Consider the following 10,422-nt stretch of genomic DNA (forward strand, 5'->3'; position numbering starts at 1 on the left):
GGCACGCTGAAAGAAAGCAATGAATGCGTTAGGGATCATATCCCTTATTAGTGTCAGACAACAGTCACTTTCGTTACAAATAAAATAAGTACACCCTCCGGCCTTGTGTTTGATTCTATTGGATGATCACCATTTGTTGCTTAATTTATGGAGAGCAGTGTATATTAACTCTAGTTTCCTGTAGGTTTCTATAGCAATTACGATCGCGTTTTGTTTAACAAAGTTGTGATATAAGAAAATTTTCTATGTAAAAATGGGGCGAAGAGGAAAGTTCATTTGAACAACGTCAGTTAGTGATATGGCACCATGCTAAGGGTAAAACTTACCGTGCAATTGCCTCAATGTTGAAAATGAAAAAAAAGTACAGTTGCAAATATTATTAAGCGATTTAAAGATGAAGACAGGATCGAGTCCCACGGTCATACAGGGAGACCAAGAATTTTTTCCCCCAGAGAAGAGACAGTAATCGTGAGGAAAATTAAAAAAAAAAACAAAGATGAGTGCTCCAATGGTGTGTGCTGAGGTAGCTGAGGAGTGTGGAAAGCATAGTCATCCTGAAACTATACGAAGAGTGCTCAGAAGGGCAAACTATCATGGCCATGTAGCCAGGAGAAAGCCATTTGTAAGTAAGCCAAACAAGACAAGAAGACTGGTGTTCGCAAAGGAACACTTAGGAAAGGATCAGACATGGTGGAATCGGGTAATTTTCACTGACGAGAGTAAATTCAATATTTGTGAGTCAGATGGGAGGGTAACAGTGTGGCGTAAACCAAATGAGGAGCTCCGAGGGAAAAATTTGCAAGCAACAGTGAAGCACGGGGGTGGTCACGTAATGGTTTGGGGCTGCATGTCGGCCCAAGGCGTTGGTAAATTGGCTTTCATCGAACAGACAATGGACAGGTACCGTTACCTTGACATTCTGAAGTCAAATCTAAAGACTAGTGCTGAAATGATGGGCATTCTATGTAACTTTATGTTTTATCAAGATAATGACCCGAAGCACACTTCCCGCGTAGTACAAGAATGGTTATTGTACAACTGCCCAAAAGTGCTCCATCCTCCACCGCAGTCTCCAGACTTGAACGTCATTGAGCACCTCTGGTGTAAGTTGGAAAAAGAAGTGAGGAAAACACCTATAACCTCGAAGGCAGACCTCAAGGAGAGACTTCAACATGAATGGGCCAACATATCGCCAGTGTACACCAGAAAATTGGTAGAAAGTAAAATCGTTTATCCGAGGTGTTAAAAATGAAAGGGATGCCTACCAGATACTGACATTTCTGTTCGTTGCTTTTCAAGCGTGTTTTCCTGTTTCTCCTTCCATGTGTCCGAATAATTTTGTTTAACCCACAAAAAATGTTTGTTTTGTTTAATGAAAATATTTTACTAATATATTATATTAAACATAATTGAAGATAATTAACAGTGTGCTCATATTGTGTTTTGTTTGTTAAATAAATATTAAACATTTATCATCGTATTATATCACGACTACTCAGTAAATATTCAGAAATCTTATCTGTCTGAATAATTATATGACTCACCGTATATATCCAATTGGTGTATCTGAAGTCCCAAAGTAAAGTAAATTTTAGGTACATTTTTCAAATATCATATCAGAGTCTCGAATGAAACCGAGAGTCTTGGACACAAAGTCTTGGTCTCGTCTCAATTTTTTAGAATTCTGTCTCAGTCCTTTCGAAGGATTCGGTCTTGTCATTCTCTCCCTTTAAAAAAACTATCTGAAATTTGAGAAGACGAAATCTTTAATCTTACTCGTATCTGAAATTCAAGAGGACGAAACCTTTCATCTCACTCAGTACCATCCCTAGTATTCTTCCATAACAGGCTTCACTGTCCTTTGACCAATATTTTAAACTTATTTACAACTTCCTTAACTTTCTCTCTTAAAATGCAGAGAGAATGTCATAGCTTTTGAAATTACATTTGTGATCTAATTAACAGTTCTGAAATTAGAAGGCCAATATCAGCCAATAGTGAACAATCAATTATCATTAATTGAAATAAAATAAATACATGAAGACTTATTTATGTCTCTTTCACATAATAGTATGTCTTCATATATTAATTTTATAACAAAAAAAGATGGAACCAAATGCTGAAGTCTTCAAGGGAAATTAGAAATGAATTGCGATAAAGCGTGCATTTATAAATTATATAAAATTATACATAAAATTGTACATAAAATTATACATTTAGCATGCAACGAAACCTAACTTCTTTGCCTTAGGCGAGAAGACACGGGGTTGCAAAAATTTAGCTCTTCCCCACATTACAGCCTTCTAAGTTAACAATTTAGTGCCACAAAGACTCAAAGTAACTGTTGATAATACTACTTCTATTGCAAAAAAAAGTAACTGTTACAGCTACAGCTATTTACTTTCATCTAGTTGCAATTATAATTCCTAAAAGAAAGTAACTGTTACTTACTTATTGATTGATTGATATTTGTTATTTAGCGTCGATTTTCTGCAACTTTTGACTAATCGCAACAATGGTGATGATGACATTGATGAAGGGACACTCGCCAAGAACATTCATGCCCAGGTAGGGATTCAGTAGCCAGTTACTTCCAAACACTACCTTGGATCAAAATGGCTCGAAGGCACCAACCACAGCAGAGGAGAAGTGAAAATACCAATATGAGAGGGGTGTAAGGGGTGATTCTTCCACGTAAGACTTCCAATTGTCAACCTTACTTCCCCGAAGTACACACTGAACTGCATTTTGCAGACTAACGAGGCTCTGGCGTTTATGTTTTGTTCATATGTGTGCTCCTCTCCTTTGCAGCCTCGGCTATTAACAGAAGTCGGAATGTTTTAATATTTTCTTAAACGACATTACAGTTAATTTAGGTAAGGTAAGGGGCTGGACCCCGTATAACATGACGGGTGCAAAATAGCCTTTAAGTGATGATGCACCCAAAATTTCATATTCAATCAGCCAATATGAGAGGCCAACATCATTTCAGGACCATCTGAACTCTTTTTACTAATGGATGAGGAAATGGAGGCTTGACTTGTGCTCTTATGGAAGGGGTAAAAGGTAAGGTAAAGTTCCCCGTGCATATAGCACCGTGCTAAGAAGGCACATTTACGAGATGTGGAGGTAGGGCCCCACGCATTCTCAATCTCAGTTATTTTTAGGTGATGTGATGAACACCACGCTCCGGCCGCATTTACCCCCCAAGGTTGCCCCAGGCACCCATTGATTTGAGGCTGGGTGAGCTGCGGGGACAAAGCCGGAAAAATTACTACCATAAATCATCCACCCCTGTAGTCAAACCCGGTTCTCCCGAGTGGCAGTCAAACGTCATACCGACTAGACCACCGCAGCTTCTTTTATTGACTGGACTATAATATAGTATATGAAAGAGGTAGGGGAAATTTGTCGAGGACATGTTTCTCAAAGGCGTGGCCCACAGAATTTTGGAAGTTCGCAAATAAGCAAGTCGCAGCGTCAAACACGACCAGCTACTCCATTTCGGATCCAAACAGGTAGCGGGAAAATGTTTCAGGGCAGGCCCGTAGCTAGAATTGATCTCTAGGGGGGGCTCACGGGTTATCAGGGGGGCTTTGTAAATCAAATCCATTTTTGAATAATTTATCAGTATTAAATGAAGGTAAATTATGTGTGTGTGTGTGTCGGGGGATCATTAAGTTATATAAAATTATATAAATATCTATATCTTCTAAGACATCTCTTGAAGTGGACTACTGCTCTTATCTTCCATACTACTTTTGATGATACAGATATTTATATCATACAAGAAAAATGCCTACCATACATTCCACCCTGGCCGTAGCAATGAAACTCTCCTTCGTTCCCAAAACTTGGGAGCTGTTGGCCTTTGATGCAGATGTGGAAGGAATTTGGATGATGACATGAAAGTCACAGATTTCGCAACAGGCGCAGCGAAGGTACAGATAAAGAAGCTCCCCTATGAAAGAACTTTCTAAAGTATAGAGAATCTTCTAAATACTTGCATCTACTTGTTCTTCAACTCATAAACAAGATGAGCGAATGTGATAGCTGCTGTTCTTGTTCTGTGCATTTATCCTTAAAGTTGTGAGCACTCTACATTTTCACTCTACACTACAAACAAGTTACACAAAATAGTTTTACCTAATGTCAATGGGGGCTGATGGCAGTTCCAGGGGCGGCTCAGCCCTGCCTGGCTATGGGCCTGGTTCAGGGGCCTATTATACCCACGTCATCAAATCCCTTGTGTACTTTCAAGAACCTCAATGCACAGCCAGCGGCAAAATGGTCGGCAAATTAAATTGTCCATTGCTATTTTCATTCTTTATTAGTCTGCATCCTGTGTTGGTGAAAGGAATGGAATTCTGTTGATGCGAAGCAGATATTGTTCTCTACGTTTTGTCGCTTTAATTACAATTTATGATTATCACAATGACGATGGACAATTCGCCTACTATTACTTTTGCCTTTGGGTGTACTATGACGTTCATCTTCCTTCCTTCGCTTGATAACGAGATAATTAATTCATGCTCTTATTAGCACATGCAGCATTTGTATCCCCTGGAAAATGAAAGTCAACCAAAAATTATGTATTTCACACATATAATTTCATTTCTGCCACAATAATATGTGTTAATTATTGCATGAACACCATAAATTCAAATTTAAGCAATGTTTTTCTTAGGGAACAACACTATTTTGGGGGAAAATGTGTCTTGTTTGCCCCGCTGAAAAAAAATACCTTCCTTGCCCCCTCCCTGGAAAAAATCCTGCGGACGTCCATGCTAACAGGCGAACATCTAAACGCATACCAGTGTGCACATTTTATTTCTGGATGGACAAAGATAGGTTTACTAAGCCAGGGTGCAAAATAACTGGAGATTGGGTGCGGGGAAGGACCAGACAGACAGACAGACAGACAGACACACACACACACACACACACACACACACACACACTCACTCACTCACTCACTCACTCTCTCTCACACACACAAAGTAGTGTGTATGTATGTGTGAGTTGTTGTTTTAAGTCCACTTTATGCACAGTAAGGCTAATCGGGACTGGACCTACAGTTAAAAGTGGGATCCGAACCACTTATGCCTCCAGGTGTATGTGTGTGTAGCTATATATATATACACACACACACACACACAGGGTGTACCAAAAGTCCCATTACCCCCCCCCCCCCTTCTGAATTGTAGACAAACCTGCAAAATGTTATTTTAACAGCATGCGTATGATGAGAGGATGGTATACCATTAAATCAGACCAATGACCACTATTTACTCCAGAGGATCTGTGTGCACACTGCCATTTTCATGGCACAGTGTTATTCGCCTCCGGTGCAATGTGAAATCCACCGTAACATGGCTGGCGTGAGGGAAGCAAATGCACTGCGAACAGCTTCTTGAAGTTCCCCAGCAGTGATTTATCCACACACCCCTAACACCCCCCCCAACACCCTCCCAAATTTTGGTGAACACCCCCCCCAAGCAGAAAAGTGGAACACCCCCATGTAGGGGGGGTGTAAATATGGATGTTTATATCAACAATAGAATAACAATACTTCAACATTAACAGAATTAAATCATTTGTAGCTGAAGAAGCGTAGTCCAATGGACCTTTCGATCAACTAAAACCAAAGTGTCAAGGAAGGAGGGTGGAATGTGCAGCATGGCGATTTCCTGTAAACACTAACTTCCCTTGACAAGGCTTTGGTCAGCTCTAGGGAAGGAACACTGCCATCTGGAAAATGTCAAACTGACCTCTCGCCCTCCTTCCAGGGAGCACATTACGTGCACAGTGTTGACAGTTGAGCGTTTGAATACCTTATATATTTCTTAAATACGTTACAGATTCGTAAATTCAATTATTCAAGACCTGAGTCAATGAAATTGACATTTTGTTGCATTTTCCTTTCGATTCTTTCATGTGAAAAATGTACGATAAAAGTAAGGGAAGAAATTCAGAGATACAGGTTCGACTCCTTGTAGTGAATTCTGTTACTATGGTTAGCAACACTATTTTTCTGTAACTTGGCGAGATGAATGATTTTGGAGTGGTAGAGAAAAGAACAGTCAAATGCCTTTGGCCTTAGCTCAGTCTCAGTGTAGCATCTCAGTTTGTGTGTTGTCGTTCTGTTTAGTGTATAACAATGTCTGAAACTTTACTGCAAAACTGTCTGAAGAAGATAGAGAAAATGGAAAACCAGATAGAAAGAAACCAAAAGTGGTGAGTAGAAAATTAGTGACACTATATGTAGGTATAATTTCTTCCAACCGTTATTCATAAAGTACCAATATAAAATTTACTGACAGAGTATTCGATATAAAATGGCAAGTATTTCATGAAGAACCTAAGTGATTCATTCACGTCTATAGTTGATGACCATTTTTGTGGCTCCAAGAGTTCTTACCTTTGTAAAAGAAATTATATACTATTAGAAAGAGAGTTGTAAAAGGGGGAGGGTCTACGTGTGGTGCTTGCCTGGGCGCTAAGTACAAATGGGGTACCGAACAAGCAAAACAGATAAAAATAGAAAAGCGTTAACGTCGTGGTGCCCTGTGAAATTACTGGCAACCTATTAAATTAAAGTTATTGTCAGTTTGCAAAGATATAGCTTTAGTAAAAAATGTCTTTCTCTTTGTATCTAGTCGGTTCCCTGACATAATGACATGTTTAATTTTATTCAACTTTTCAGAGGAAACAAAGGAAGTGTAAGCAGGCCCGTAGCTAGAGGGGGGCAGGGGGCAACTGCCCCCCTGAGAGTCTGCTTTGCCCCCCTGTGAAAAATACAGAACACCTGGAATTCTCACTAATCTTTACAATTACTCTAGCAACATCGTGTGGCCGCGGTGGCTCAGTCGGTAACGCGTCTGACTACCATGCTCAAGGTCCCGGGTTCGATCCCCGGCCGGTTCAAATCCGGGAACTTTTCTAACGATGGAAGCGGCCCCGGCGCCCACCCAGCGTCGAATAACATGGGTACCTGGGGGGTAAAGGCAGTCAGGGGCGTGATGCTGATCACATCACCCCCACTCACGACCGGGATCAAGAAAGTGTGGGGCGTTACCCCCACACCCCTTATACGCCTTCATGGCGTGGTGCTATGCACAGGGGAGCACTTTTCTTTTTAACTTTTTCTAGCAACATCACAAAGACATTTATTTTGTGATTTATGAAGGTGTGGGGGATTCAGTATAATGTCGTATCAGGATTGGGGGGGGGGGGCAAAAATTTCCTTTTTAGTAATAGTGATTCATGTGTTTAAAGAGAGGGAGTGGATATTTGATTTTTATTACTTGGCGTTGCTTTTCTGCCACTTATAGCTAATCGCAACACTGAATGATGATGTGAAATTGATGAAGAGACACTCATAATCAGTGCCGCAACCACAGGGCGGCAGGGGGCATTGTCCCCCCCCCCACCATCCATTCTAGGGGAAGCAAACATTGAAGTAAAAAAAAAATAAGACTAGCAGAATCTAAGAATAGTAGGACAATGGGATACTCATGATGGAATTAGTTTTTACGAGTTCCTTGCATTTTTCTTCGAGACGGCCAAGGGCACTTGCAAGGGGCAATTGCCCCCTCTCGATTTCAAATTTTCTACAAATAAAAATACATTTCGTAAAATTTTATTGCTCGCTTCGCTCGAAATCTCTTGTGTTCTTATAGTCCAAGTTCAGAGCCATAGCTATGGGGCGGTGAGAGTCAGCCCTGGGAGCCAAACGATCTATATGAAAAAAAAAAATGTTAAAGAGAATGCCATGGCATCCTGTACAATTATTTGCTCCCTATTAAAACAATTTCTTTCTATGAAACTTAATATGAAATATTAATGATGACACTGTAATCCAAGAAGTCATTGAACAATCAAGGTATTCCTATTTGTTTATCAGGTTTGATTGGTGACTTGGTGTTTTAAGTCCACTTTATGCACAGTAAGGCTAATTGGGACTGGACCTACAGTTTAAAGTTACATCCGAACCACTATGTGCCTCCACCGGGTATCGAACCCTGGAGCCCTTGATTACAAGGTGACGATGCTACCACTGCGCCATCGAGGAGGCCCTATTGTTTGGCAGGTGTCAAAACATGTATTCAACTATAATATAATACAATTCACACAATATTTTGCAAAATGGTTAACGTAACCAGTAGGCAAACATTGTATGTAGTGATGCAAGAGTTTCCCCTTTGAAGGAAATAGAGTCCATGGTGGACTAAGGGACCAATGTTTTAGCCACTACAAAAAAAAATTATTACAATTTTTTACACAATTCATCAAAGTGTAGATAATATGTAACCATTATTATTTAATTAATTCCATTTTTCTTGCATAACACAACACAATGGTGTTGTTGGATTCTCGTTAGATTCCTTTGTGCGGAAAAATCTTGCATACTGGAAACTAGAGGAAATCATTATGAAGCATGATTTATAAAGGGCTCCCTTAATCAGTTCTGTAGAGAGGCCCATTAATCGTCTATTAACATTATCAACCTGTAAATATCAAGTAGATACAGTCCCTATTAGCCTATTTATGTTAAACTTTATATTCTTTGGCAATCTGGAAAGGTCATTATCGAAAAAATGCCATTTGATGTTGCTCGAAGTTGTTTTTTTGTCCGTTACTGTTTCAAGATATCATCCCATTTCTGTTACTTATCTCTTTTGGGGGAGGGGTCAAGTACCTCTATGTACCCTGCTATAACTGCCAATGCGACACAATATATTTAAAAATTGCCCCCTCTAGGAGTGACTTCGCCCCCCTACAAAGAATTCCTGGCTACGGGCCTTATACATAAAATAAATTTAATTTACATAAAGTCCGAAATTTATATCTGACCATAGGCGCACCAGTGAAGGCACAACGGCGCTTGCCACTGCCTGCTGGAAAACGTGGAGAGAGAAAATTTGTGCTCTTTGTGTTGGATAGTGAAATAAATGCTATTCAATTTTTAAATAATTGAAAATAAAGCATTGCCTCAATTTAGAAGTGAAAAATTCCTTGCCTTCCTTTTGCAGTTAACATGCCATGCGTTCATTTGCACATGTTATTTCATTTTCTTTAAGGCAAAGAGGCACGTGACTCCTAATTCCCTAGAGTCTCTCATTTAGTATTTGAAAGATAAACTCTCAAAAGCGCCAAGCATATTTTCCAAAGTTTTGTAAGGGTATAATGCATATGCATATTATTAATTAAACATACCGACAGTATCCCATGATGTTTACTCTTTACAATCTTGCTTTGCTCGTTCGGCATCCTCTTTACCTCTCAACATGCCCCCTGCTCCCTCCTGTCCTAACAGTTAAAAAATATGCATGTATAATTTTTAATACGAGTAGTTCTATGTAGCGAGTGAGTTCCAAATTCTGCTGGTGTTTTCAAATCTCTGTTTAAACGATGATTCAAAAACTGAAATAAAGTAATGAAACTCGATATACGTATTTAGAGCATGTACATGAAGACGTTAGAATATAGTGGGAAGTTGGGATGCACGTTTGATAGATACTTGATATTGCTTTTGAATGGAATCTGTCAAGGAATTTCATATTGAAGTCTTCAACGAACGAGCAAAGCAAGATTGTAAAGAGTAAACATCATGGGATACTGTCGCTATGTTTAAATAATAATATGCACAATCAGTTTGCAAAGAAATAGTTCTAAAAATTTCCTTGCTCGCTTCGCTGGCAGTGTCATAATTTATTTAAGTCATATTATATCTGAATTTATTACTACTACTTCAGACAGGCAAGTCAACTCACACCCATGCAATGCATTCTCACTGATATTTCAATTGGGCAGCCCCAAATTGAACTCCGAGTTACACCTACGGCAAGAACGATACAAATACAGATAAAATATTGCGCAAGTGTTCCTAATTTCTTTATAACTAGCTTCAGAATTGCATGAAATGATTCCTTGTAATAACATGTTAAAATGTTGTGTTTTTAATGTCATTCCTTGTGTTTTGTCTAACGATTGATTAAATCAAGTACTGAACATTATCGGAAGAAAAGCAATACTCGAAACGTTAAACTGAAATGTTAACATTAATCTATTTTCCATGTTTTTTCTTCTGAAATGTTACGTGAAGAGAAGGGAGGGGGGTTTAATCTCTAGAAACATCCATGAACAAACTGAATTAGGGCGAACATTTTTAAAACTGTCCAAAATATGCACTTAACTTCCCCAAACTTACACCCCCCAAAATTTTCCAACACCCCCCCAAGGGAAAAATCCTGGATAAACCCCTGTTCCCCAGTTGTCTGATAACGATTATGGGCGACTTTCTGTTTGATGTGTCCCCATAGCGCATTATCACAAGATGTCAGATGTACTGAAACATATCACAGAATTACACAAAATCATTGTAACTCAATGTGAACAGCCCTCAAGTCTAAGCACAGA

Source organism: Lepisma saccharinum, chromosome 22 (genome assembly GCF_977018435.1).
Source record: "Lepisma saccharinum chromosome 22, izLepSacc3.1, whole genome shotgun sequence".
NCBI classification, from domain to species: Eukaryota; Metazoa; Arthropoda; class Insecta; order Zygentoma; family Lepismatidae; genus Lepisma; species Lepisma saccharinum.